Here is a 27967-nt window from a genome sequence, read left to right on the forward strand (position 1 = left end):
AACTTAGATGACAATATAGAAACTGTACTTTTCCGATATGCAAGCTGAGAAAGAACTAATGCGTTGGCTATCAGAGCCACTGTTCTATGAGACGTGCTATGGGAAGCGCCGTTCTAAAGTATTTACCAGTTCCTCTTTTTATCCGTTAGAGATCAAATATCATTGCCATAGTTTTACAACAGCTTTGTCCTTGGGCTCAGGCTTGGACATAGACCAGCTGTGAAAAATAAGACAGGAAATTCAAAGCTACTACATGAGCCTGGCAATCTCCCTTCTTCTGACCATCTTTGGTCCTGCATCAGACATGATCCTATCCACGTTGTTTCAGTTCTGAGATGAGGACCTATTCCAGCTGGCGTTTAGGGAAATGCTGCCCCCGTTGAAATAAAACTATGTCCAGACTAGATTGGATATAAGTCTATAAAAACAAAATTGGCTTACTGTTCCTCTGGGTCTTACTAATGCAGCTAATGAAAAATATTATTTATCAAATACTATATGCTAGATGCAGAAATAGGCACTTGATATACATTATCTAATTTAATATTCACAACAATCCTGCAAGGTAGCTTTCATTAATCCCAGGAGACAGATGGGTAAACTGAGGACTTACGAGGCTAACTAACTTGCTGAAGGTCACTCAGTTACTGAAGGGTGGATCCAGAATTTCACTCTGACTCCAGTCACACTCTGAACCGAATCATGTCCTCAACTCACCACCCTGATGACTCCATCAGGCCCAAGATACGCCCTCAGATGCCTTCCAAGGGAGCCTTTTTCCACCAAGGCTCTGAGAGGAATGTCCTTTTGACACAGATTTTGTGTGATGCTAGCATTCCTAGATCAGGGAGCAGTATCATCATAAGGACGTTTAAAGCCGTAGAATCTTTGAGAACCAAAGAAAAAATGGGTGTGACTTATAATGGAAAAATAGAGAGAGAGAGAACTGTTTAAAAACATTTTAAAAGTAAAAAAGCACCTGGCTGGAAAGTTTGAACCAAGGGGTCAGTTTGCTCTTTGTTGTGGTCCAAAAACTTGTGATGGCCCATCCTTCATGGCTCCATTTTTATTAAAAGTATATCTTTTAAAGTATCCTCCACTGGGAAGTTAGTTTTCTCTCCATGTTGAGAAACTGGAGATAGGAAGCCCAGCTTCCGCGGTAGGAATGTCACATTTTCTCATGCGCAAGTAGGTAGCAAGAGGGCGCCCAGACATTTGGCTTACTGTTGAGGAATCTGTGCTTATTCATGCATATTTACAAGGTAATTAGTTGTCCATTCATTCATTAGCGTGTTTATAGGGCCACTCGCAAAGCCTCTCAATTGCCGCTTGGAAAAGAGAGACAGCCGTGGTGGGCCTCTGGGGAACACTTGGGTTAAACAGAATCACAGCTGGATTTAGTGGAACACACTAGTCCTGAAACCAGAACTACTTTAGTAACTCAAATGTGACTTGTCAATCACCCCCAAAATGAGGTATTGAATTGGCTCATTCATGTTTTTCCTCTAAAAGTCAGGCAGACACTCAGGAATGCTAGAAGTTTCTGTTTTTAAAGCCTTTCACATCCAGAGAGAAATTTCAGTATCGCCTTTTTTAAGAAAGGAAACTCTTATTCAAATTGAGAAATAATTTGCATATACTCAAATTTACTTTTTGGTATATGGGTCCATGAATGCTGATAAATACAGCATGGTACGGAACAATTTCCACGTGTTTTAAAAGTAAAGACCTTTTGCATTTTATCTTTTTTTCAAAATCAGTTGAATAGATCTGAAGTAGACATGCCGTACGGACTTCATGAAGTGGGAAAATATGCTGTTTTTCGAGAGAAAGGTCTGTTGCAGGAAGGTTTTGATTCATGACAACACAGGTGGTTGCAGGAACCACTTTGGGGAAATCCTGATGGAGCCAGCATGCCTCAATGGAACTCTGCATCTTCAGAAGGGTAGACACAGTTCTGCAGACTCAGAATCAATTTAGGGCAAGTTATCTAGTTTTTCAAAGTGTTTTTTAAAAATCTATAATATGAGGCTAATGTTTCCTGCTAATGTGGTCTGATGTGAGTGAATATCATTCCTGCGACCCCCTGAATAGCTGGGTGTGGGCCTCTGTGTAGTTAAAACAAGCTCCCTAAGCACTTGAGGCTGGACCCACCATGGAGGAAGATGTTCCTCGCACAAGCTGCTTTGCATTCCCAACAAGCCCCTTCTGGATATCAAAGGGAGGCAGTTTGTAGAACCTGTGTTTTTGAAAATCTGTCCCTACATTAGACCTGAGAGAAAAATGTCTAGCTCTTCAAATCATCTTTGCACTTTCAAGTCCCCTCTGAATTTTTGTTTTTCCCAGTTCCAGGTCCTCCACGAACATACTTCGTGTGGTCGCGTGCATGTTTCAATATTTAGTTCCTTCAGTCAATTCAAAATGACTTCAAACTCACCTCCTTCAGGAAACCTCCACCCAAACTAACCTCTTGGAAGAGTAGTTATAAGTGTAGAGCTGCTTATAAAAAAGAGGAGTTCCTACCACCTCCCACTCTTCAGTTCCTGTTTTCTGTTCCAGCAGCCTTTTTCTTACTTTCCCATTGTCCGTGCAGAGGCAGCGTAGTGTGGGGTTAAGTGCTCCATTTTTCGAGTTGGACTGCTATCTGTCTATCCTTTCATCCATCCATGTATCATCTCTATTATCATTTACCTGTTTACCTATTAATCCTATATCAATCATCTATCTAGTTCTTTATCCATTCATCCGTACCTTTGAGTATGTTATCTATCCTTTCAGAGTCTCAGTTTCCTCATCTGTAAATGGGGTTAATAATAATGCTTCATAGGGCTGTTATAAGGATTAAATGATGCAATGTATATATAGCATTTAGAATCGTTCCTGTTACATAGTATTAGCCATAGTATTACATAGTATTATTTCCATAGTATAATGTTAGCCTTCAATGTCTTCATTATTTTCATGACCTCCTTTTCTCCTTTCTTCTCCCATATTCCATTCACAGAAGCGGGGCCATGCTTTCTCATTTGTGACTTTCCTCAAACCCTACCTTCATTCAAGTCTAAGTATTGATAATAAAACAGCTGTTCTGTTCAGCCCTCTTCCTCACACTCACTTCATCATCAGGACTGATGTGAATACGTTTCAACACATTTTACAGCTCTTTGTTTTTTATTTGGGGTTTGTTTGCTCCACCCCCTTTTTTTTTTTTATTCCTGAGGTTTCAAGTGGCCACCAGTTCAGTTTCTGCATTCTCACAGGTGTCCGTTCTTCTTGAACACGTGTTCAGAAGTATGGTTCTGAATGCCCAGGTAATATGAGGTCACAGTCATTGAAGGGCTTGGGGGTTATGGAGCCAGGGTGGGCAATCTGCCGCTGCCACCTAATTTTGTATGGCCTGTTAACTAAGGATGGTTTATACTTTTTTAAATGGTTGAAAAAAACTCAAAAGAAAAATATTTCACAACAGGTGAAAATTATGTAAAATTCAAATTTCAGTGTCCATAAAGTTTTATTGGACATGGCCACGCCCATTCATTTACAAATTTCTTGTGGCTGCTGTCACGCTACAGTGGTGAAGTTGAGTAGTTGTGACAGAGACAGAATGGCCTGAAAAGCCTAAAATATTTACTGTCTGGCTCTTTATAGAAAATGTTTGCTGACTACTGACTGACTTGAAGTCTTGCTCTAAGTAAACCACTGATGAGAAAAGAGAGTATCCTGATGTGAGAAGTAGGGGATTGAAAGCAGGTTATTTTAGGGGGAATTGTCATTGAGTAGCTGTCGTCCTGCCTTTTCAGTATTTCCTATTCCTTGTCTGGTGCATTTAACATATTTGATGGGGTGTGTGTGTTAAGTCAGTTTGCATAAAACTTCCGTGTCAAGTCAATTTCCTGATTCTCTGCCTGGCGGTAAAACCAGACACTGTCATCTTTGAGTACTGGGTTTCACAGGACACAATCCCTTTCCTCAATGGCGAAAGCTTTGTTTCTTTGTGAACTATGGTAGCTTTTCTTGAATTTCTTTTATCGATGTTCAAAACCCGGCCTTTTGTCACGAATATCTTCACGTTTCAGAACAGCGAAACTTCAGGCTTTTCAGCCATGCACGCAGGAGCGCCTGCATTGTCTTTCTATTGGGGTGATTGACTTGTTCTTTAAATAAAACCACAGCCTTTGTTCTCAGATCCCCACTAACTGCCATATTCAAATTGTTTGTTCTTGTCTAAAATAACTTCAGTTTCTGCTAGTCATTCTGTAGCCTGGCAAACAATTAAGCACAATGTTTACCATGCAGATTGACACCTATTCTGGAAAAATTCTCCAAAAACAAAGAAAGGAATCTAAATAACAAAATGGGGAAGAAAGAAATCAGGCAGTTTTTTTATTTTTTACACACTGTATTCCTGAAAACTTGTCCAAGAGTTATGCAGTGGATTCCTGTGTTGTAAAGTGGGGGTTCCATTTGTGGAGAATTTTTTTTAAAACGTCACAAAAGGGCCAGTGCTGACTTGGGCCGATTGTGCCTTCCTTGGGTCATGAGAGCTGGGGCACGAGAGGCGGCACTGGGTAGGGAGGTGACAGTTCATGCTGGATTCTAGGGAAATCGAGCCAGGCATCTCCCCTGCTGTGGCTGATGATTAGGTGGCGCCTAACCTGCAACCTCTACATATGGTTGTGTTAGACCCCGTGAATAAAAGTAGGGGCAAAGGTGTTGGGTTTTTTTTCCCCTCTTAATTCTCCTACCATATTACTAGAGGTACGGAGCCTTGTCTATCCCCCTCTGGTGCATGCACTCATATAGCTGTCACCTGATGGCTTCCCAAAGGGAGAATCATGGTGAGGTAGGAGGGGGCAGATTTGAGACAGGTAAGGGACACAGGCTGGAGACTGCACCTGCCAGCGAAAAAGCCAGACTCTTAAGTGTCTGGCTTCTGGCCATGCATCATCTTGTTGCAGCAGCAGTTTTTGGAGCCTAAGGTTAGAGGGATGCTTCCTTCCCCCTAAGGTCCTGTGCAGGCGCTGGTAGCTCTCCAAAGACCTACCCTCCCTCATCTATCTTGTCTGGGTGGCAGCAGGCAGTGCCATTATGGGATGGCTTGCAGTCATTTTTGTTTTCGTATAAATTACAAAAAGTCCATGAAGCTGGATTGCAAAATTACACACTATATATTGATCTGCAAAGAAAATAGTTTTTTAATGTTTCGTAAGAGATCTACTCTTCCCTAGTAGCCCCCATACTGCTGAGTATCAAGTAAAAATAAAATTTGGTCTGATTTGATAATTTAAACAGCTTCTTAGGTAAAGGTCTCTTTTGGGTAAAGGTTTAATCTCTCAGATTTCTTCCTCTGCTTCTGTTGTTCTCCAGGAGAACCCTTAGGTGGATGGTGGAGGGATCTCAACTCATGCTGAGGGGAAATCTGGGACTTACGCATGTGGGTAAGTCCTGGTTTTGAACTTCTGGCCCTGGTGCTAAATTTGACAGCTCTGAAATCATGGTACCTTCTCTCTCAGCTTGGTCATACCAGGAATCCTTCCAGCTGACTCAGCTTCTCCTAAGCCCTAACCCTGCCTGTCTCTCCTGCAGCCCATGGCTCTCAGGATCACCCAGTCTCTGCTGTGAGCATCCCCTCCCTTACAAGTCCATCAGCTATCTTCTGCGACCTTCCACAGGGCACCCAGCAACTAACACATACTTGCCTTTGACGTAGAATCTGAAGGGGATGTTAGAAAGCTAAACTCTCCCTATCTTCCTGTACCACTCATTTAACTCTGCCCTGGACACTCTAGGTTGGTATGGGGTGGAAAGAGTCAACCTCTGATATGGTCTTGGCTTCTGAGTGCCTAATGGGAAGGAAGCCCTTTCTCTGCTTTGTTTTTTACCTTTAATGTATTTCACGTGCCTCCACCCATCCAGAACTCCAGCATGGAGAATGGAGTCATATACATTTTTTCCCACCTGCTTTCATGTTGCTTGACCTAGTATCCTACCAATTCCCCTCGGGTGGAAGGGATAAGCTTTCTCTTTGTTCTTCCTGTTTGATTGGAATATTTCCCTTCATCCAGCCTCTTCCTTCCCCAGCTGGTACTCACTTCCCCCTTCCCACACCCCCTACCCCCTACCCCTTGGAGCTGGAGGAGTGAAATGGCTGCCAAGAGACCTAATTTATGGGGAAGAAGAATGGAAATCACATCGGTTTACTACTTTCAATATATTGTCTAGGTTATACTGCAGTTTATGGTGTGAAAGGCAGTTTAGAGGTACGTTGTATAATGTGGGACAGTGCAGGGTATATGGAAATTGACACAGAATGGTTGAGAACCACATCAGTCTGTACCCTGTAGATTCACTAGGTGCTGAGGATGCAAAATACTTCTGTTTTTGAATGTGTTGTAGAGCCTAATACACTCGGGAACATTAAATTCTTCATTGTCAGATGATGATACTAGAAGGCTCCTATACTGAAAGAAATTGTTGCTGTTGTTGAGAAAAAGCCAGCCAATTCCTGGGGTTTAGGCCAGGAAAAATCACATTTTGTATCTAAGTGAAATTGGATTGGAATGAATACTCATGTCACCCTTAAAGGTAAAATAGTTGTAACTTGCAGCCAAAGAATATATGTGGGCTATTGGAGGGGCAGCTCCACTGCCTTTCTTTCTGTGGGGGTAGTGGGGGCTTTAGGGATGGGGGAGGGGTGCCTTTTAGAAGCAAGAGGACATGAGGGGACTCTTGTCTCCTCTTTGATTTTCTCCTCCTTGCTGGGTCCCTTCTTCCTCCCTTCCTACTTCCTGCCATTTCCATCCCTAACCTTCAGTGTCCTACTAGTAGCCTTGTTGTGGCACTAAGGTTATACATTCTCTCTTTCTCATTCTTCAGCATGCATTGAGTGTCTGCTGTGTGCCAGATACTGGGCTGGGTGGTGGAGAAACAAAGATTAAGCCCCTGTTCAACCTAAGTGCTTGGACAAGAGAACTGACTTGTGCGAGATGAGAAGATGGGATTTGAGGGAGTTGTTGAACGTGGGAGGAAGATGTCTTTGGGGGTGGTGGTCTATTGACATGGGAAATGGGGAAGAGAAGGGATGGGGAAATTTTTGTTAGCAAAATAAGCAGGAAGTGCCAAACATCTCTCTCAAAGGTTGATTTAGACCATGCTTCCCAAGGTTAGGGTTAGGGTGATGGGAATGTCTGGAATTCTGAAACCACTTACCATATGAGAGTGGAGGCAGCATGTCTCCTTGGGACTAGCCCACTGTGAGAGGTTAGTAAAGTGCATGGGTGCTTACGGGCCATTTGAGCGCTGCGGATGCCTGCTTCCTCTTTTCCTTGACTCAGAGAAGTGAAGAGAGATTTAATCCTGCAAATGTGTTATGATGGACTCAAGACAGTGTCACAAGGACAGACATTAAAAATGTCCTTGAACATTTTATTCCATTCAACTGTATGTATGTATTCCATTCAACTGAAATTTTACGAAGACTATTTAATTTTTTCATTTATAGTGATTTCTTCGGTAACGACTTGCAAGAGTATACTCGTGCCCCCTGAAAGGTTCTGAAAATGTACCCGAAATACTCCAAAGCAAACTTTTAGTTCATTGTCCATGTAGACCTGACTTTTTTCTGTTTTTGTAAAGTGATGCCAATATACCTTACACCAGCCAGCTTAGCACAGGAAACTACAGTTATCTGCCAGTGTTAGTACTGATTGTCTGTTAGTAACAGATGTCCCCCATGACTTTTTCTTTACCATCTTTTTTGGAGTATAATTGCTTTATAATGGTGTGTTAGTTTCTGCTTTATAAGAAAGTGAATTAGCTATACATATACATATATCCCCATCTCTCTTCCCTCTTGCATCTCCCTCCCACCCTCCCTATCCCACCCCTCTAAGTGGTAACAAAGCACTGAGCTAATCTCCCTGTGCTATGCGGCCGCTTCCCACTAGCCATCCATTTTACATTTGGTAGTATGTATAAGTCAATGCCACTCTCTCACTTCGTCCCAGCTTACCCTTCCCCCCACCATGTCCTCAAGTCCATACTCTACGTCTGCATCTATATTCCTGTCCTGCCCCTAGGTTCTTCAGAACCATTTCTTTTTTTAAACTCCATATATATGTGTTAGCATACAGTATTTGTTTTTCTCTTTCTGATTTACTTCACTCTGTAGGACAGACTCTAGGTCCATCCACCTCATTACAAATAACTCAATTTCGTTTCTTTTTATGGCTGAGTAATATTCCATTGTATATATGTGCCACATCTTCTTTATCCATTCATTTGTCTATGGACACTTAGGTTACTTCCATGTCCTGGCTATTGTAAATAGAGGTGCAATGAGCATTGTGGTACATGACTCTTTGAATTATGGTTTTCTCGGGATATATGCCCAGTAATGGGATTGCTGGGTCATATGGTAGTTCTATTTTTAGTTTTTTAAAGAACCTCCATACTGTTCTCCATAGTGGCTGTATCAATTTACATTCCCACCAACAGTGCAACAGGGTGGTTCCATTTCTCCACACCCTCTCCAGTATTTATTGTTGTAGATGTTTTGATGATGACCATTCTGACTGGTGTGAGGTGATGCCTCATTGTAGTTTTGATTTGCATTTCTCTAATGATTAGTTATGTTGAGCATCCTTTCATGTGTTTGTTGGCAATCTGTATATCTTCTGTGAAGAAATGTCTATTTAGGTTTTCTGCCCATTTTTTGATTGGGTTGTTTGTTTTTTGATCTTGAGCTGCATGAACTGCATGTAAATTTTGGAGATTAATCCTTTGTCAGTTGCTTCATTTGCAAATATTTTCTCCCATTCTGAGGGTTGTCTTTTCGTCTTGTTTATGGTTCCCTTTGCTGTGCAAAAGCTTTAAAGTTTCATTAGGTCCCATTTGTTTATTTTTATTTCCATTTCTCTAGAAGGTGGGTCAAAAAGGATCTTGCTATGATTTATGTCATAGAGTGTTCTGCCTATGTTTTCCTCTAAGAGTTTGATAGTGTCTGGCCTTACATTTAGGTCTTTAACCCATTTTGAGTTTATTTTTGTGTATGGTGTTAGGGAGTGTTCTAATTTCATTCTTTTATATGTAGCTGTCCAGTTTTGCCAGCACCACTTATTGAAGAGGCTGTCTTTTCTCCATTGTATATTCTTTCCTCCTTTATCAAAGATAAGGTGACCATATTGCGTGGGTTTGTCTTTGGGCTTTCTATCCTGTTCCATTGATCTATATTTCTGTTTTTGTGCCAGTACCATATTGTCTTGATTACTATAGCTTTGCTGTATAGTCTGAAGTCAGGGAGCCCGATTCCTCCAGGTCCATTTTTCTTTCTCAAGATTGCTTTGGCTATTCGGGGTCTTTTGTGTTTCCATACAAATTGTGAAATTTTTTGTTCTAGTTCTGTGAAAAATGCCAGTGGTAGTTTGATAAGGATTGCATTGAATCTGTAGATTGCTTTGGGTAGTAGAGTCATTTTCACAATGTTGGTTCTTCCAGTCCAAGAACATGGTATATCTCTCCATCTGTTTGTATCATCTTTAATTTCTTTCATCAGTGTCTTATAGTTTTCTGCATACAGGTCTTTTGTCTCCTTAGGTAGGTTTATTCCCAGATACTTTATTCTTTTTGTGGCAATGGTAAATGGAAGTGTTTCCTTAATTTCACTTACAGATTTTTCATCATTAGCGTATAGGAATGCCAGAGATTTCTGTGCATTAACATTGTATCCTGCTACTTTACCAAATTCATTGACTAGCTCTAGTAGTTTTCTGGTAGCATCTTTGGGATTCTCTATGTATAGTATCATGTCATCTGCAAACAGTGACAGCTTTACATCTTCTTTTCTGATTTGGATTCCTTTTATTTCTTTTTCTCCTCTGTTTGCTGGGCAACCTTGTCTTGTTCCTGATTTTAGTGGAAATGGTTTCAGTTTTTCACCATTGAGGATGATGTTGGCTGTGGGTTTGTCATATATGACCTTTATTATGTTGAGGAAAATTCCCTCTATGCCTACTTTCTGGAAGGTTTTTATCACAAATGGGTATTGAATTTTGTCGAAAGCTTTTTCTGCATCTATTGAGATGATCATATGGTTTTTATTCTTCAGTTTGTTAATAAGGTGTATCACATTGATTGATTTGCATATATTGAAGAATCCTTGCATTCCTGGGATAAAGCCCACTTGATCATGGTGTATGACCCTTTTAATGTGCTGTTGGATTCTGTTTGCTAGTATTTTGTTGAGGAGTTTTGTATATATGTTCATCAGTGATATTGGCCTGTAGTTTCTCTCTTTGTGACATCTTTTTCTGGGTTTGGTATCAGGGTGATGGTGGCCTCGTAGAATGAGTTTGGGAGTATTCCTCCCTCTGCTATATTTTGGAAGAGTTTGAGAAGGTTAGGTGTTAGACCTTCTGTAAATATTTGATAGAATTCGCCTCTGAAGCCATCTGGTCCTGGGCTTTTGTTTGTTGGAAGATTTTTAATCACAGTTTCAATTTCAGTGCTTGTGATTGATCTGTTTATATTTTCTCTTTCTTCCTTGTTCAGTCTCGGGAGGTTTTGCTTTTCTAAGTATTTGTCCATTTCTCCCAGGTTGTCCATTTTATTGGCATATAGTTGCTTGTAGTAATCTCTCATGATCCTTTGTATTTCTGCTCTATCAGTTGTTACTTCTCCTTTTTTATTTCTAATTCTATTTATTTGAGTCTTCTCCCTTTTGTTCTTGATGAGTCTGGCTAATCAATCAATTTTGTTTATCTTCTCAAAGAACCAGCTTTTAGGTTTATTGATATTTGCTATTTTTTCCTTCATTTGTTTTTCATTTATTTCTGATCTGATCTTTATAATTTCTTTCCTTCTGCTAACTTTGGGTTTTTTTTGTTCTTCTTTCTCTAATTTCTTTAGATGTAAGGTTAGGTTGTTTATTTGAGATGTTTCTTGTTTCTTAAGGTAGGATTGTATTGCTATAAACTTCCCTCTTAGAACTGCTTTTGCTGCATCCCATAGGTTTTGGGTCATCATGTTTTTGTTGTCATTTGTTTCTAGGTATTTTTTTATTTCCTCTTTGATCTCTTCAATGATCTCTTGGTTATTCAGTAGTGTATTGTTCAGCCTCCATGTGTTTGCATTTTTTTACAGATTTTTTCCTGTAATTGATATCTAGTCACATACCGTTGTGGTTCAAAAACATACGTGATTTGATTTCAATTTTCTTAAATTTACCAAGGCTTGATTTGTGACCCAAATATGATCTATCCTGGAGAATGTTCCATGAGCACTTGAGAAGGACATGTATTCTGTTGTTTTTGGATGGAATGTCTTATAAATATCAATTAAGTCCATCTTGTTTAATGTAACATTTAAAGCTTGTGTTTCCTTATTTATTTTCATTTTGGATGGTCTGTCCATTGGTGAAAGTGGGGTGTTAAAGTCCCCTACTGTGATTGTATTACTGTCGATTTCCCCTTGTATGGCTGTTAGCCTTTGCCTTATGTATTGAGGTGCTCCTATGTTGGGTGCATATTTACAATTGTTATATCTTCTACTTGGACTGATCCCTAAATCATTATGTAATGTCCTTCTTTGTCTCTTTTAATAGTCTTTATTTTAAAGTCTATTTTGTCTGATGTTAGAATTGATACTCCAGCTTTCTTTTGATTTCCATTTGCATGGAATATCTTTTTCCATCCCCTCACTTTCAGTCTGTATGTGTCCCTAGGCCTGAAGTGGGTCTCTTGTAGACAGCATATGTACAGGTCTTGTTTTTATATCCATTCCGTCAGTCTATGTCTTTTGGTTGGAGCATTTAATCCATTTACACTTCAGGTAATTATCGATATGTATGTTCCTGTTATCATTTTCTTAATTGTTTGGGGTTTGTTTTTGTAGGTCTTGTCCTTCTCTTGTGTTTCCTGCCTAGAGAAGATCCTTTAGCATTTGTTGTAAAGTTGGTTTGGTGGTGGTGAATTCTCTTAGCTTTTGCTTGTGTGCAAAGGTTTTAATTTCTCTGTTGAATCTGAATGAGATCCTTGCTTGGTAGAGTATTCTTGGTTGTAGGTTCTTCCCTTTCATCACTTTAAATATGTCATGCCACTCCCTTCTGGCTTGCAGAGTTTCTGCTGAAAGATCAGCTGTTAACCTTATGGGTATTCCCTTGTATGTTATTTGTTGTTTTTCCCTTGCTGCTTTTAATATTTTTTCTTTGTATTTAATTTTTTATTGTTTGATTAATGTGTGTTTCTCCTTGGATTTATCTCGTTTGGGACTCTGTCCTTCCTGGACTTGATTAACTATTTCCTTTCCCATATCAGGGAAGTTTTCATCTATAATCTCTTCAAATATTTTCTCAGTCCCTTTCTTTTTCTCTCCTTCTTTTGGGACCCCTGTAATTTGAATGTTCATGCGTTTATTGTTGTCCCAGAGGTCTCTGACACTGTCCTCAATTCTTTTCATTCTTTTTTCTTTATTGTGCTCTGCAGTAGTTATTTCCACTATTTTATCTTCCAGGTCATTATCTGTTCTTCTGCCTCAGTTATCCTGCTATTCATTCCTTCTAGAGAATTTTTAATTTCATTTATTGTGTTGTTCATCATTGTTTGTTTGCTCTTTAGTTCTTCTAAGTCCTTGTTAAACGTTTCTTGTATTTTCTCTATTCTATTTCCAAGATTTAGGATCATCTTTACTATCATTACTTTGAGTTCTTTTTCAGGTAGACTGCCTATTCCCTGTTCATTTGTTAGGTGTGGTGGGTTTTTACCTTGCCCCTTCATCTGCTGTTTCTCTGTCTTCTCATTTTGCTTAACTTGCTGTGTTTGTGGTCTCCTTTTCTCAGGCTGCAGGTTCGTAGTTCCCGTTGTTTTCAGTGTCTGCCCCAGTGGCTAAAGTTGGTTCAGTGGGTTGTGTAGGCTTCCTGGTGGAGGGGGCTTATGCCTGTGTGTGGTGGATGCGGCTGGATCTTGTCTTTCTGGTGTGCAGGTCTCCGTCCAGTGGTGTGTTTTGGAGTGCCTGTGACCTTATTATGATTTTAGGCAGGCTTTCTGCTAGTGGGTGAGGTTGTGTTCCTGTCTTGGTAGTTGTTTGGCATAGGGTGTCCAGCGCTCTAGCTTGCTGGTCGTTGAGTGGAGCTGGGTCTTGGCATTGAGATGGAGGTATCTGGGGGATTTTCGCCATTTGATATTGCGTGGAGCTGGGAGGTCTCTGGTGGACCAATGTCCTGAACTCAGCTCTCGCACCTCAGAGTCACACCCCTGACACCCAGCCGGAGCACCAAGATCCAATCATCCACATGGCTCAGAATAAAAGGGAGAAAAAAAGAAAGAAAGAATAATAATAAAGTTATTAAAGTAAAAATTAATTATTAAAAAAATAAAAATTAATAAAAAAAAGAAGAAAGAAAGAAGAGAGCCACCAAACCAAAAAACAAATCCACCAATGGTAAGAAGTGCTAAAAACTATACTAAAAAACAAAAACAGAAACAGAAAAAAATGGGCAGACAGAACCTTAGGATAAATGGTAAAAGCAAAGCTATACAGACAAAATAACACACAGAAGCATACACATACACACTCACAAAAAGAGAAAAAGGAAAAAAATACATATATCGTTGCTCCCAAAGTCCACCTCCTCAATTTGGGATGGTTCGTTGTCTATTCAGGTATTCCACAGATGCAGGGTACATTAATTTTATTGTGGAGATTTAATCCTCTGCTCCTGAGGCTGCTGGGAGACATTTCCCTTTCTGTTCTTTGTTCACACAGCTCCTGGGGTTCAGCTTTGGATTTGGCCCCGCCTCTGCGTGTAGGTCGCTGAGGGCATCTGTTCTTCGCTCAGACAGGACGGGGTTAAAGGAGCCGCTGATTCAGGGGCTCTGGCTCACTCAGGCTGGGGGGAGTGCGGGGTGAGCCTGCGGCGGCAGAGGCCAGCGTGACGTTGCACCCACCTGATGCGCACCGTGCGTTCTCCCGGAGAAGTTGTCCCTGGATCCCGGGACCCTGGCAGTGGCGTGCTGCACAGGCTCCCGGGAGGGGAGGTGTGGATAGTGACCTGTGCTTGCACACAGGCTTCTTGGTGGCTGCAACAGCAGCCTTAGCGTCTCACGCCCGTCTCTGGGGTCCGCGCTGATAGCCATGGCTCGCTCTCATCTCTGGAGCTCCTTTAAACGACGCTCTCAATCCCCTCTCCTCATGCACCAGGAAAGAAAGAGGCAAGAAAAAGTCTCTTGCCTCTTTGGCAGCTCAAGACTTTTTCCCGGACTCCCTCCCGGCTAGCTGTGGCGCACTAACCCCTTCAGGCTGTGTTCACACCGCCAACCCCGGTCCTCTCCCTGAGGTCTGACCTCCGAAGACCAAACCTCGGACCCCGCCCACGCCAGTGGGTGAGCAGGCAAGCCTCTTGGGCTGGTGAGTGCTGGCCGGCACTGATCCTCTGTGTGGGAATCTCTCTGCCCTGCCCTCTGCACCCGTTTCTGCGCTCTCCTCTGTGTTTCCGAAGCTTCCCCCCTCCGCCACCCGTGGTTTCCGCCTGCGAAGGGGCTTCCTAGTGTATGGAAACCTTTCCTCCTTAACAGTTCCCTCCCACTGGTGCAGGTCCCGTCCCTATTCTTTTGTCTCTTTTTTTTCTTTTGCCCTACCCAGGTACGTGGGGAGTTTCTTGCCTTTTGGGAGGCCTGAGGTCTTCTGCCAGTGTTCAGTAGGTGTTCTGTAGGAGATGTTCCACATGTAAATGTATTTCAGATGTATTTGTGGGGAGGAATGTGATCTCTACGCATTACTCTTCCACCATCTTGAAGGTCTCCCCTATACCTTTTTCTAACAGGATTTTGTTCTGGTGTCTTCATTACCTTTCTCTGCGGACCCAATCCTTCCTTGGTCTTTAAGTCTTGGTCTATGAGCTTTAGATTTTCCCTATGAACTTCTACCTGAGCTGTCTTTTCAGGTCAATAAAACATTGTAGGAAACTTCTTGCTGGCTTCAGAGAACTCCAATTTGTTTCTGGACTGCCAGTGCACACCACACACACCACACACACACATGTGCACACACACAGTAGTAGAAGTTGGCCTGAAGGACCTTATTAAAACACAGGCTCGGCTCTTACTGCCCTTCTGTAAAATTTGGTGTTTGGAAACATCTATTTTAATCAGACTATAAAAAACACCTGTTGTTGACACCTGACATGAAAATAGGAAGAACCTCCTTCTAAGTAGCGCTTTATGCTTTACAAAACTCTCTCAAAGTCATTGGGTCTTTTAGCTATCTGGAAGCTATATTAGGATTCATGGGAGTTCTCCGAGCTGTGGACTTTATTAAGCCTCATATACCTGATTTTCACCTGCTCTAAATTAAACTGGCAACATGCATTTTGCTTTGAGCTGGCAAGGGGAGAGATTTTCTCTTTGATTTGCCCTGTATCTAATTTTATTGGAATCTAATAAAAATGACAGAAGGTATGCTCATATTAAAGATACTTGATTTGCCATTTTTTTCAAGAGAATAGACAAAACTGCACAACGAAGTGGATCCATATATTGACTCTAGCTCTGGCCAGATCACCCCAAAATAGGGAAAGCAGAATATAAGTCCTAATGGAAAAAAGGCTTTCTGGGCCAGTTCGGAGTACTCCATGTACATTAGTAATTTGCCAAATTTAGTCACAGCCTGACAACACTGAAACATTTCTAGTGGAACAAACACTCAATGTCAAGTGGTTAAGTTGAAATGAGAACTGGAAATGCTAAATAGCTGAGCAGGTCATGTTCAAGTGCTTGTAGCAGTGACACTGAGGCTTTATGGACAGTCTTCTATCCCTGCACTATTGCTGGAAGAGAAACAAATTTCTTTTGGAAATAGCAGGAGTGGGGAAGTAGAGTTATAATTCAGCTGATGTGTGTGTATTTCCGAGAATTCTTGTGCTCGCAGTGACTCTAGAGCATGGGTATTGGGAGCTGTTTGAGGAAAGTTGAATACATTGAAAAGCAGAATGCCACTGAAGTATTTCAAGTGGTTTGTGTCTTTACCCCAACACTGATGTTCCAGTAATTCCAGGGTTTTACCTAAATAGATGAATGGGTCTCAGTCATGGAAGATCACAACCTGTTAGCCAAAAGGCAGTCATCATGTTTTTTGTTTTCTGTCTTTTTGTTTTTAACATCTTTATTGGAATATAATTGCTTTACAGTGGTGTGTTAGTTTCTGCTTTATAAAAAGTGAATCAACTATACATATACATATATCCCCATATCTCTTCCCTCTTGCATCTCCCTCCCACCCTCCCTATCCCACCCCTCTAGGTGGTCACAAAGCACCGAGCTGATCTCCCTGTGCTATACGGCTGCTTCCCACTAGCTATCTATTTTACGTTTGGTAGTGTATATATATGTCCATGCCACTCTCTCACTTCGTCCCAGCTTACCTTTCCCCTCCCCGTGTCCTCATCATGTCGTTTTGATGAGCTCAGTGAGTTGAAATTGTGTAGAAGTGGTTCAAGTTTATGGGGAGATTATATCAGACAGGTTGGGTTAGATCAAACAACCCATACAAAGATAACACAAATTTAGTTCTAACTCATGCTTACTCAGTGTCTTAGTTCAGACTGCTACAGCAGCAACAAAAACATAGCTTGGTTGGCTTAAAACATAGGAATTTATTTTCTCACAGTTCTAGAGGTTGGAAAACCATGGTCACATTCTGGTGAGGGTCCTCCTCCTGGTTTGTACACAGCTCTCTTCTTGCTGTATCCTCCTCACACGGCAGAGCGAGATTATTTCTCTTGTCTCTCCTTATGAGGGCATTAATTCCATTCGTGGGGGCTCCAACCTCATGACCCAATTACTTCCCCAAGGCCCCACCTCTAAGTACCATCATGTGGGGATAAGGACTTCAACATCTGAATGAGGGGGCAAAAATATTCTTTCCGTAACACTCATACAGTCTATCACACATGGGCAATAAGCTTCTGTTTATTGTTGTCACTGCTAGACCTGATTTGTCAGAAGCTCCATCTTTTTTCTTTTTTATTGAAGCGTAGTTGATTTACAGTGTTGTGTTATTTTCTGGTGTACAGCAAATTGATTCAGTTTATATATATATATATGTATATATATATCCCAGAGGCAGGGAAGAGAGTGACTGTGTTGAGTCAGGAATGCTTAAAGTTTCCTCTTTTATATGACCAGTCAATGCTGGTTACATTTCATTGGTTAAAGCAAGTCACATGGCCACACCAGAGGTCAAGTAGATGGAGAAGTGTGATCCTGCCACACTGCCTAAAATGTGTACTGAATGTTTGTCAGTAGTTCCAATGATACCACAGTTATACTTGAGGATCATTTGTTATTTATTTTCCTTTGTGTTAAGAAATTATTCTTCTCTTATCAAATCAGAATCTATCCCATTTAAAGTATCCTTTCCCCTCACAAAAAGTGAACATGTTAATAACCTATTTCTGTATTTAAGAACCTCACTTTAAATTGATTCACCCTACATACATTTGTTCATTTTTTTCTGATATAGGTATTAAATGCTATCCTCCAATTGCTTACTGTCTCATGGGATGACAGATGCTACAGATGACCCTTGCAGTATAATAAGATGACTCTTCCTCTGCAGATGGGTTCAATGTGGAATGAAATTAATGGAGAAGGTACTCCTCAGTCAGCTTAGAACACTCAAGACAGTCTACTTATACTGAAAGTTCCTTAAGCTATATTTTATATCTCTTCCCTCTCATTCTAGCCTGAAAATTATCATCTTTGAATGAAAGCTTTCATGTCCTTGAGATAAATGGTAGTCCACTTTCCTCCATCTTCTTCTGTATGCAAAGTGTGTGCAATTCTTCTCATTTCCATGGATCAGTTTTCTTTTCCCTTGTGGCCTTTTTGAATTCTACCATTCTCCCAACCCAGATTTGGGAAAAGTGATGAGAACAACAGAAATAAGGCACATTTGGTCAAAGATCAGGCTGACTGGAAAACACCTTTGACTACTTCAAGGGAAAAATGGGAAATTAGGCATAGTCTCCTTGACTACTTGGAGGGAATCAGCTCTCATGCAGCTTAGAACTGAGGTTACCCCAAAGCTAGATAGGGTCTTCACTTTGATTCTTTCAGTTTCCATTCTAGGTTCCTCAGGCAAGCCAGACCAAGGAAACTTTAGCTCACCTCACTTTCCCATCTCACTAGCATTCTCTCTGATACTTTGTCTTCTGGCTTCTCCAGTACTTTGGAAGGTGCTTAGGATGCATTTTCTTTCTTTCTTTCTTTTTTCTTAGTAGCAGGGGAGTTATAGAGTTGCACCATTTGCTACCAGAACACCTCTTTCAATAATTTCTCAGGGCAACCCTGTTTCACTGCTGTGTGTCTTTATATATTTGCCCATTCTGAAAATTGTCTGTAAGATCTAACATAGGTCATGTTTACTCATTTTTAAATGTAGTATATGTAGCAGAGCCTATTCAGGGAAATGTTTCTTCCCCACTCCTCATGTTTCTTTCCATGAGAAGAGGTGTCTGCTAGTGTAACTCCTGTCCTCACTCTGACCCAGTAGACATGGATTTAATAGATACGTTTAGGAAGAAAGAGCAAGGCATCTACTCGGCTCTATGCTTCTTTCTCTTGGGACCTGCCTTCCCTCCAAGAGCACTTGATGTGCTGCGATTCTGGAGGGGAAGGTTCAACTAACTGCGGGGTTTACTTATCAGACTCTTGGCTCTGTATCCTCCAACTTAGCCTTTTTCATTAGTAAAAGTGGTGTCTAGACATTCATCTGTTATTCTACTATTTATATATTTGTTCAGGAGCTGAGTGACAAAGAAGGGTGTTATTTATTGAACCCTAACACACTAGGGGATTAAGAAAAGCATTTCATGACAAAAGGCCAGATAGTGCCTTGGGCAGTGAGTGGACCAGTCGAGACATTCCAGAATCAACCCTGTTTCCTTTATGCTCTAGAGGCCAGTTCTTCCAGAAAACATTTTTTTTTTAACAACTTTATTCGAGTATAATTGCTTTACAGTGGTGTGTTAGTTTCTGCTTTATAACAAAGTGAATCAGTTATACATACACATATGTTCCCATATCTCTTCCCTCTTGCGTCTCCCTCCCTCCCACCCTCCCTATCCCACCCCTCTAGGTGGTCACAAAGCACCGAGCTGATCTCCCTGTGCTATGCGGCTGCTTACCACTAGCTAGCTATTTTACATTTGGTAGTGTATATATGTCCATGCCACTCTCTCACTTTGTCACAGCTTACCCTTCCCCCTCCCCATATCCTCAAGTCCATTCTCTAGTAGGTCTGTGTCTTTATTCCCATCTTACCCCTGGGTTCCTCATGACATTTTTTTTTTCTTAAATTCCATATATATGTGTTAGCATACGCTATTAGTCTTTCTCTTTCTGACTTACTTCATTCTGTATGACAGACTCTAGGTCCCTTCACCTCATTACAAATAGCTCAATTTCGTTTCTTTTTATGGCTGAGTAATATTCCATTGTATATATGTACCGCATCTTCTTTATGCATTCATGCGATGATGGACACTTAGGTTGTTTCCATCTCCTGGCTATTGTAAGTAGAGCTGCAATGAATATTTTGGTACATGACTCTTTTTGAATTATGGTTTTCTCAGGGTATATGCCCAGTAGTGGGTTGCTGGGTCATATGGTAACTCTATTTGTAGTTTTTTAAGGAACCTCCATACTGTTCTCCATAGTGGCTATACCAGTTCACATTCCCATCAGTAGTGCAAGAGTGTTCCCTTTTCTCCACACCCTCTCCAGCATTTATTGTTTCTAGATTTTTTGATGATGGCCATTCTGACTGGTGTGAGGTGATACCTCGTTGTAGTTTTGATTTGCATTTCTCTAATGATTAATGATGTTGAGAATTCTTTCATGTGTTTGTTGGCAGTCTGTATATCTTATTTGGAGAAATGTCTATTTAGGTTTTCTGCCAATTTTTGGATTGGGTTGTTTGTTTTTTTGTTATTGAGCTGCATGAGCTGCTTGTAATTTTGGAGATTAATCCTTTGTCAGTTGCTTCATTTGCAAATATTTTCTCCCATTCTGAGGGTTGTCTTTTGGTCTTGTTTATGGTTTCCTTTGCTGTGCAAAAGCTTTTAAGTTTCATTAGGTCCCATTTGTTTATTTTTGTTTTTATTTCCATTTCTCTAGGAGGTGGGTCACAAAGGATCTTGCTGTGATTTATGTCATAGAGTGTCCTGCCTATGTTTTCCTCTAAGAGTTTGATGGTTTCTGGCCTTACATTTAGGTCTTTGATCCATTTTGAGCTTATTTTTGTGTATGGTGTTAGGGAGTGTTCTAATTTCATTCTTTTATATGTACCTGTCCAGTATTCCCAGCACCACTTATTGAAGAGGCTATCCTTTCTCAACTGTACATTCCTGCCTCCTTTATCAAAGATAAGGTGACCATATATGCGTGGGTTTATCTCTGGGCTTTCTATCCTGTTCCATTGATCTATCTTTCTGTTTTTGTGCCAGTACCATACTGTCTTGATTACTGTAGCTTTGTAGTATAGTCTGAAGTCAGGTAGCCTGATTCCTCCAGCTCCGTTTTTCTTTCTCAAGATTGATTTGGCTATTCGGGGTCTTTTGTGTTTCCATACAAATTGTGAAATTTTTTGTTCTAGTTCTGTGAAAAATGCCAGTGGTAGTTTGATAGGGATTGCATTGAATCTGTAGATTGCTTTGGGTAGTCGAGTCATTTTCACAATGTTGGTTCTTCCAATCCAGGAACATGGTATATCTCTCCATCTGTTTGTATCATCTTTAATTTCTTTCATCAGTGTCTTATAATTTTCTGCATACAGGTCTTTTGTTATTTTATTCTTTTTGTTGCAGTGGTAAATGGGAGTGTTTTCTTAATTTCACTTACAGATTTTTCATCCTTAGTGTATAGGAATGCCAGAGATTTCTGTGCATTAATTTTGTATCCTGCTATTTTACCAAATTCATTAATTAGCTCTAGTAGTTTTCTGGTAGCATCTTTAGGATTCTCTATGTATACTATCATGTCATCTGCAAAGAGTGACAGCTTTACTTCTTCTTTTCCGATTTGAATTCCTTTTATTTCCTTTTCTTCTCTGATTGCTGTGGCTAAAACTTCCAAAACTATGTTGAATAATAGTGGTGAGAGTGGGCAACCTTGTCTTGTTCCTGATCTTAGTGGAAATGCTTTCAGTTTTTCACCATTGAGGATGATGTTTGCTGTGGGCTTGTCATATATGGCCTTTATTATGTTGAAGAAATTTCCCTCTGTGCCTACTTTCTGCAGGGTTTTTATCATAAATGGGTGTTGAATTTTGTCGAAAGCTTCCTCTGCATCTATTGAGATGACCATATGATTTTTCTCCATTTTGTTAATATGGTGTATCACATTGATTGATTTGCATATATTGAAGAATCCTTGCATTCCTGGGATAAACCCCACTTGATCATGGTGTATGATCCTTTTAATGTGCTCTTGGATTCTGTTTGCTAGTATTTTGTTGAGGATTTTTGCCATCTATGTTCATCAGTGATATTGGCCTGTTGTTTTCTTTCTTTGTGACATCCTTCTCTGGTTTTGGTATCAGGGTGATGGTGGCCTCATAGAATGAGTTTGGGAGTGTTCCTCCCTCTGCTATATCTTGGAAGAGTTTGAGAAGGATGGGTGTTAGCTCTTCGCTAAATGTTTGATAGAATTCGCCTCTGAAGCCATCTGGTCCTGGGCTTTTGTTTGTTGGAAGATTTTTAATCACAGTTTCAATTTCAGTGCTGCTGAATGGTCTGTTCATATTTTGTATTTCTTCCTGATTCAGTCTTGGCAGGTTGTGCATTTCTAAGAATTTGTCCGTTTCTTCCACGTTGTCCATTTTATTGGCATAGAGTTGCTTGTTGTAATCTCTCATGATCTTTTGTATTTCTGCAATGTCAGTTGTTACTTCTCCTTTTTCATTTCTAATTCTGTTGATTTGAGTCTTCTCCCTTTTTTTCTTGATGAGTCTGGCTAATGGTTTATCAATTTTGTTTATCTTCTCAAAGAACCAGCTTTTAGGTTTATTGATCTTTGCTATCGTTTCCTTCATTTCTTTTTCATTTATTTCTGATCTGATCTTTATGATTTCTTTCCTTCTGCTAACTTTGGGTTTTTTTTGTTCTTCTTTCTCTAATTTCTTTAGGTGCAAGGTTAAGTTGTTTATTCGAGATGTTTCCTGTTTCTTAAGGTAGGAATGTATTGCTATGAACTTCCCTCTTAGAACTGCTTTTGCTGCATCCCATAGGTTTTGGGTCATCGTGTCTCCCTTGTCATTTGTTTCTAGGTATTTTTTGATTTCCTCTTTGATTTCTTCAGTGATCACTTTGATATTAAGTAGTGTATTGTTTAGCCTCTATGTGTTTGTATTTTTTACAGATCTTTCCCTGTAATTGATATCTAGTCTCATAGCGTTGTGGTCGGAAAAGTTACTTGATACGATTTCAGTTTTCTTAAATTTACCAAGGCTTGATTTGTGACCCAAGATATGATCTATCCTGGAGAATGTTCCATGAGTACTTGAGAAAAATGTGTATTCTATTGTTTTTGGATGGAATGTCCTATAAATATCAATTAAGTCCATCTTGTTTAATGTATCATTTAAAGCTTGTGTTTCCTTATTTATTTTCATTTTGGATGATCTGTCCATTGGTGAAAATGGGGTGTTAAAATCCCCTAATATGATTTTGTTACTGTCAATTTCCCCTTTTATGGCTGTTAGTATTTGCCTTATGTATTGAGGTGCTCCTATGTTGGGTGCATAAATATTTACAATTGTTATATCTTCTTCTTGGATTGATCCCTTGATCATTATCTAGTGTCCTTCTTTGCCTCTTCTAATAGTCTTTATTTTAAAGTCTATTTTGTCTGATATGAGAATTGCTACTCCAGCTTTCTTTTGATTTCCATTTGCATGGAATATCTTTTTCCATCCCCTCACTGTCAGTCTGTATGTGTCTCTAGGTCTGAAGTGGGTCTCTTGTAGACAGCATATATATGGGTCTTGTTTTTGTATCCATTTAGCCAGTCTGTGACTTTTGGTTGGAGCATTTAATCCATTTACATTTCAGGTTATTATCGATATGTATTTTCCTATTATCATTTTCTTAATTGTTTTGGGTTGGTTGTTGTAGGTCTTTTCCTACTCTTGTGTTTATTGCTTAGAGAAGATCCTTTAGCATTTGTTGTAAAGGTGGTTTGGTGGTGCTGAGCTCTCTCAGCTTTTGCTTGTCTGTAAAGGTTTTCATTTCTCTATCAAATCTGAAAGAGATCCTTGCTGGGTAGAGTAATCTTGGTTGTAGGTTTTTCTCCTTCATCACTTTAAATATGTCCTGTCAGTCCCTTCTGGCTTGCAGAGTTTCTGCTGAAAGATCAGCTGTTAACCTTATGGGTATTCCCTTGTATGTTATTTGTTGTTTTTCCCTTGCTGCTTTTAATATGTTTTCTTTGTATTTAATTTTTGACAGTTTGATTAATATATGTCTTGGCATATTTCCTTGGATTTATCCTGTATGGGACTCTCTGTGTTTCCTGGACTTGATTAACTATTTCCTTGCCCATAATAGGGAAGTTTTCAACTATAATCTCTTCACATATTTTCGCAGTCCCTTTCTTTTTCTCGTCTTCTTCTGGGACCCCTATAATTCAAATGTTGGTGCATTTAATGTTGTCCCAGAGGTCTCTGAGACTGTCCTCAGTTCTTTTCATTCTTTTTTCTTTATTCTGCTCTGCAGTAGTTATTTCCACTATTTTATCTTCCAGGTCACTTATCCATTCTTCTGCCTCAGTTTTTCTACTATTAATCTCTTCTAGAGAGTATTTTTAATTTCATTTATTGTGTTGTTCAGCGTTGCTTGTTTCATCTTTATTTCTTTTAGGTTCTTTAAATGTTTCTTGCATTTTCTCTATTCTATTTCCAAGATTTTGGATCATCTTTACTATCATTCTGAATTCTTTTTCAGGTAGACTGCCTATTTCCTCTTCATTTGTTAGGTCTGGTGGGTTTTTATCTTGCTCCTCCATCTGCTGTGTGTTTTTCTGTCTTCTCATTTTGCTTATCTTACTGTGTTTGGGGTCTCCTTTTTGCAGGCTGCAGGTTCGTAGTTCCTGTTGTTTTTGGTGTCTGTCCCCAGTGGCTAAAGTTGGTTCAGTGGGTTGTGTAGGCTTCCTGGTGGAGGGGACTCGTGCCTGTTTTCTGGTGGATGAGGTTGGATCTTGTCTTTCTGGTGGGCAGGTCCACATCTGGTGGTGTGTTTTGGGGTGTCTGTGGACTTATTATGATTTTAGGCAGCCACTCTGCTAATGGGTGGGGTTGTGTTCCTGTCTTGCTAGTTGTTTGGCATAGGATGTCCAGCACTGTAGCTTGCTGGTCGTTGAGTGAAGCTTGGTGTTGGTGTTGAGATGGAGATCTCTGGGAGATTTTTGCTGTTTGATATTAGGTGGAGCTGGGAGGGCTCTTGTGGACCTGTGTCTGGAATTTGGCTCTCCCACCTCAGAGGCACAGCACTGACTCCTGGCTGCAGCACCAAGAGCCTTTCATCCACACGGCTCAGAATAAAAGGGAAAGAAAGTAGAAAGAAAGAAAGAAAGAGAGAAAGAAAGTGGATAAAAGAAAAGAAAATAAAGTAAGGTAAAATAAAATAAAATTATTAAAATAAAAAAAAATTAAGAAAAAATATATTTTTTAAAGTAAAACAAAACAAAACAAAAAAAAACTGGACAGATAGAACCCTAGGACAAATGGTGAAAGCAAAGCTGTACAGACAGAATCTCACACAGAAGCATATACATACACACTCACAAAAAGAAGAAAAGGGGAAAAAATAATAAATCTTGCTCTCAAAGTGCACCTCCTCAATTTGGGATGATTCGTTGTCTATTCAGGTATTCCACCGATGCAGGGTACATCAAGTTGATTGTGGAGATTTAATCCGCTGCTCCTGAGGCTGCTGGGAGAGATTTCCCTTTCTCTTCTTTGTTCACACAGCTCCCGGGGTTCAGCTTTGGATTTGGCCCCGCTTCTGCCTGTAGGTCGCCGGAGGGCGTCTGTTCTTCGCTCAGACAGGACGGGGTTAAAGGAGCCGCTGATTCGGGGGCTCTGGCTCACTCAGGCTGGGGGCAGGGAGGGGTACGGAGTGTGGGGCGAGCCTGCGGCAGCAGAGGCCAGCATGACATTGCACCAGCCTGATGCGCGCCGTGCGTTCTCCCGGGGAAGCTGTTCCTGGATCCCGGGACCCTGGCAGTGGCGGGATGCACAGGCTCCTGTGAGGGGGTTGTGGATAGTGACCTGTGCTCGCACACAGGCTTCTTGGTGGCGGCAGCAGCAGCCTTAGCGTCTCATGCCGATCTCTGGGGTCCGCGCTGTTAGCCGCGGCTCGCGTCCGTCTCTGGAGCGCCTTTAAGCAGCGCTCTTAATCCCCTCTCCCGCGCACCAGGAAAGAAAGAGGCAAGAAAAAGTCTCTTGCCTCTTCGGCAGGCCCAGACTTTTTCCCAGACACCCTCCTGGCTAGCCGTGGTGCACTAACCCCTTCAGGCTGTGTTCGCACTGCCAGGCCTCTCCCTGCGCTCTGACCAAAGCCCGAGCCTCAGCTCCCAGCCCCGCCTGCCCTGGCGGGTGTGCAGACAAGCCTCTCGGGCTGGTGAGTGCTGGTCGGCACCAATCCTCTGTGCGGAAATGTCTCAGCTTTGCCCTCCGCACCCCTGTTGCTGCGCTCTCCTCCATGGCTCCGAAGCTTCTTCCCCCCTCCGCCACCCGCGGTCTCCGCCTGCGAAGGGGCTCCTAGTGTGTGGAAACCTTTCCTCCTTAACAGTTCCCTCCCACTGGTGCAGGTCCCGTCCCTATTCTTTTGTCTCTGTTTTTTCTTTTGCCCTACCCAGGTACGTGGGGAGTTTCTTGCCTTTTGGGAGGCCTGAGGTCTTCTGCCAGTGTTCAGTAGGTGTTCTGTAGGAGTTGTTCCACGTGTGGATGTACTTGTGATGTATTGGTGGGGAGGAAGGCGATCTCCAAGTCTTACTCTTCCGCCATCTTGAAGCTCCTCTCCCAGAAATCTTTTTTCATGACTCAGACTCACCACTGATCTCTCCTTCCTCTTACTTTCTAGAGCATCAGTAGACTCTGTGGAACATTATGGCATAATTTTAAAAAATTCTCTGAGGCTCAGTTTCTTCATTTTAGAGCATTGTAGCTTCCTCATAGTTTATTTTTGGGGGAGGGTGATTGAGATTACATGTATATATATACACACTGTATTTGTATGATGTGTGTTTGTGTGTGTGTGCATGTGTGTACACACGTACACAAACACACATCATCATACATATACAGTAGGCTACCTTATGTATGATACGTGCTCAATACATCGCTATTATTTTTATTGTCTTTGTGTTTTTGCATAGTTTTATGTCTCATATGATTAAGGTCCTGCGCTCCTTGAGGACTGTGTCTTATATGTCTTCTCTCATCTTGCAAGGATTTGCTAACCAATTCTGAATAAATTATTGAAAGAATTTCTTGAAGCCTACATAAAACTGATCTAAACCTATCTTTGAGAACTGCTGAAGTCTAGTTTGGGCAGGAATTACTTCTGTTCCATTATATTTTCTATGTGGAAGTCTGCATTAGACATTCACTCAGATGATAAAATATTAAATTTGGGTGCCAAACAGCGTGCCTTTTTTTTTTTTTTTTTTGCAGTATACCGGCCTCTCACTGTTGTGGCCTCTCCCATTGCGGAGCACAGGCTCCGGACGTGCAGGCTCAGCGGCCATGGCTTATGGGCCCAGCCGCTCCATTGCATGTGGGATCTTCCCAGACCGGGGCACAAACCCGTATCCCCTGCATCAGCAGGCGGACTCTCAACCATTCCGCCCCCAGGGAAGCCCACATGCCTTCTTATTTTGAAACTCTCCCCAAATCTCTAACACTTATCATCAGACACTAAAACAAAGAGAATTTGTGAGAAAAAAATATTTAGCAATGTTCTTCAAAAAAATGACAGGTATATAAAAAGGACCTTGCTTAAATTAATTCCATTTATTAGACATTAGATATCAAAATATGCTTCTTGAATATGCTGTATGTCTTATGCTTATTTCAATCTTTTACCCTGGTCTTAAGGAGTGGGCAACTGTGGGCTCTTTATGCCATTTCTTAGGCTCTTAAGTTAGCATTCCTTTTAAAGTAACTGTAGGGGCTTATGTCCAAACAGCGCCAAGTGAACTGGACTCTTTAAGAACTGGGGGTAACATGGACATATAGCAGAGACCCAGCAGATTGGTGCCATCTGGAACAAAAGCTAATGGCTTCAAGAATGCTACATAGCATGAAACTGCCATCAGGGAGGGTCAGCGCTGGGCACACGGAGAAAATGGATGTCCAACTACTTGTCCCTGCCCCTGAAGGAAGGTGTACAATAAGCAAACTTCCTTCCTCCTTCCCACTTCACAATCCATTTCCCCTTGGCCGCCTCCTCTTTCTTCCTTTCCCCTCCCCTGTGGATGCAAGGAGCAATGAGTTGAAAATAATCATTCTTGGTGGGAGAGTTTTACAAGAGAAAGTTGTGGGATTGCCAATTATTTTATAATTAGGTATTAGATTAACTGTCTGTATGAAGGAGAGAAAGTCAAGGAATGAATTTGCAAGAAGCTGTAGTGTCTAGATACAGTGCTAGGAAAGCAGTTCCCATTACCATTAATAGGCGTCATGTAGATGAATCTCCGAGCGCTGCGCACACTCATCTGCCAAGCCCTCACTCTTCCAGCTGTCATTTTGCCCATTCCCATCTGTTCCTTATGCTCTAATAAACGATAGCACTAATTTATTTAGCACCTCTCATCAGAGCCCCCAGGGCTGCTCCAACCCTGCAGGGACTCTCTGCCAATATGTGATGACCTCAGAGTGGACACATGGACTGCTGCTTCTGGACTTTAGTAACAGA

The 27967-nt window shown here is 41.1% G+C and overlaps 1 long non-coding RNA gene across 1 annotated transcript in view; it reads left to right on the forward strand.

Moving 5' to 3' along the window:
- Positions 1 to 27967, forward strand: part of LOC137215117 (uncharacterized) — a 1036631-nt gene that overhangs the window by 382640 nt on the left and 626024 nt on the right. The window contains exon 4 of the long non-coding RNA XR_010939165.1: positions 5368 to 5438. This is a non-coding gene — a long non-coding RNA (uncharacterized lncRNA). The remainder of the gene's footprint in view (positions 1 to 5367; positions 5439 to 27967) is intronic.

Source organism: Pseudorca crassidens, chromosome 20 (genome assembly GCF_039906515.1).
Source record: "Pseudorca crassidens isolate mPseCra1 chromosome 20, mPseCra1.hap1, whole genome shotgun sequence".
Classification (NCBI taxonomy): Eukaryota; Metazoa; Chordata; class Mammalia; order Artiodactyla; family Delphinidae; genus Pseudorca; species Pseudorca crassidens.